Raw genomic sequence first — 2,498 nt, forward strand, 5'->3', positions numbered from 1 at the left:
CCTTTTCAGGCACTCTGTCTTAGCTCCCCAGTGACAGATTCATCACCTGACATTAAGTTAATCTCTGGGACCAAAGCAATGGTGACACATTCTGGGGTCACTGATATTAATTTAGTGGATCACAACCTGAGTTTTTTTAATATTATATTTTTAGCTACAGGTGGACAATATATTTATTTTATTTTTATGTGGTGCTGAAGATCTAACCCAATGTCTCATGCATGGTAGACAAGCATTCTACCTCTGAGCCACAAACCCAGCCCCATAACCTGAGTTTTTTTATTTTTTTATTTTATTTTTCTTTTATTCAACAAGTTTATTGGAATCTGCTGGGTCTAGGCACTGTAGAAAACAGATCTACCCAACACAGTCACTCTCAAGAAGCTCACAGTTCAGACTATGGGTAACTACAAAACGACACAGCCAACAAGTGTCTTGAAACTGGAAGAACCAAAAAAAGGATTAATGTTCAAAACCCTGGGATCAGAGACTAACCAAAGAGAGAGCATGAGCCTCTATGCGGTGGGGGGAGGGGGGAGGAGGTTCCTGCAGCTGTCAGCCACACCCCTGGGTCTCCGGTGCTCACTGCAGGCTGGCCCACTGCAGGGAGGTGTAGGCCACCACACCATTTCGGTGGAGAACACAGCAGGAGGGTCTTTCTGATGCTGGTTCCAAGGCAGAGACCAGATCCTGGAGTGGGATGGGGTCATCAGGGGTCCAGCACTGGGCAATGTAGTGGGCATGGAAACGGAGTGGGTCGCCAGGATAGACGAGGAAGTCCCCCCCCCCCCCCCCCGGAACTTGCCAGCAGCACTTAGGAAGAAGCCTCTCTCCCACAAGTCTTTGTAGATCCTGTAGCGCAACTCATGAGCAGGACGGCCAGCATGGGGCCAGTCTTTGGACTGGACGCGCCAGTCCAGAGGCTTAGCCTTAACAGGTCGAAGCCTGGCAGTGGCCAGCTGGACCAGCAGGGCAGATCTGGACAGGGGGTCTACCCCATCAGAAAGCCCTGGCTGGAGAGAGGAGGAAACTGCTTCCTCCTGCTCCCCCGAAGCCTGGCTATCTCCAGTCTTGTTCCCTTCAGCAACCTGCCTCCCGGGGGGCCCGCTGGCTCTCACAGGACCCCGAATTCTGTTCCAGCTTCTGCTTCTTGGTAGCCTGCCCCTCTGAAATCTTCTCCAGCAGCTCCTGACGCCGGGTCTCACCGGCCTCGGGTGCCAAGGCACTTTGCTCCTGGAAGTTCTGCTCTTGCTGGCGTTTGAAGGATGCCAGAGCGAGGCCGTGGCGGGCGGGGTTGGGGCGCGGGACGCTGACCAGGGTCACGGCGCGGATCTCTGCCAGGAGCCGCGCCTCTTCGGCTGTGAGTTCTGGCGCGGCCCGCGCGGCAGGGCGCCCACCGTGCGGACCCCCACCCCCAGGCGCTCCCGCAGCGCCTGCACCGCCTCGACGCCCGACACCAGGGAGCGGCCGTTCTCCACCTCCACCACCAGCATCCTCCCGCTCCCATCGCGGCGCAGGCGGGGCCGGGTTCGGACCTCCTCACAACCTGAGTTTCTGAAAACAAATTTGTTTAAAATGAAAGATCATAGAACCTGGCACATGGTAAGCCCTGCACGTTTTAAACAAAAATGTACATACATATTTTGGAAAGTGATGCAAAATGAATTTCTTATTGTTGGGTGTAGCCAAAAGTGTGACACCCACTAGCCCTAATTCTGATGCTCATGAAAATAACAGATACTATTCTCAGAATGAGATGTTAAGTAAAAAATCCGTGTTAAATTGACCACAACACGTCCCTTTATTAGCACACCTACATGGACCTGCGTGGTGACTAGGACCGTTGCTTGCGGAAACCAGCTTGAGCAAAATGAGACCTTTACAATAAGGTTCTGGGTACTTCATGATATGCAAGAGTCACAACTTCCCAACAGTGTTATGGGTACAGCAGGGAATGTGGGGGTCCCTCTTTCTATCCCCTACTTCAGCCTCTCCCTGTGTGATTGCTTCCTTCTCTTGCCCATGACCTAATTCTCCTGAAAAGAGCTTTTATCATAAGGTTCTGGAATTTGCATCTTTCCTTCCAAAAGAACAGTCAGGCTGTGGAACTTTATTAGTTTAAATTCCAGATTGCTATGAAGTGGCTTACTGATTCACGTCAATTGCCCTGCCCTGTTCTAATTTTTAAAAATATTATCAGCTTCTTTCTTAAGTAATGCTAGTGTGTGTGTGTGTGTATGTGTGTGTGCACGTGCGCGTGTGTGTGTTGGGAGGCAGGTTGTTGAGGAGAAGACAAAAGGGTGTGTGTATCAGGTGGGAGCAATTTCAGGGAAGAGAACTGATCAGACAGTAATTGTGCCAGAACAGTCTGAATAGACATGTATCTCTTTAAAAATACATTGATCTACTGGACATAGTGATGCATGCCTATCATCCCTGCTTGTCAGGAAGCTGAGGCAGGAGGATGGCAAGTTCAAGGCCAGCCTCAGAACTTAGCA

General features: G+C 50.8%; 1 pseudogene; it reads right to left on the reverse strand.

The window, feature by feature from the left end:
- Positions 1-582: 582 nt before the first annotated feature.
- Positions 583-1,493, reverse strand: LOC143379391 (tRNA-splicing endonuclease subunit Sen34 pseudogene; annotated as a pseudogene).
- Positions 1,494-2,498: the final 1,005 nt, after the last annotated feature.

Source organism: Callospermophilus lateralis, chromosome 13, assembly GCF_048772815.1.
Source record: "Callospermophilus lateralis isolate mCalLat2 chromosome 13, mCalLat2.hap1, whole genome shotgun sequence".
In the NCBI taxonomy this organism is placed as follows: domain Eukaryota; kingdom Metazoa; phylum Chordata; class Mammalia; order Rodentia; family Sciuridae; genus Callospermophilus; species Callospermophilus lateralis.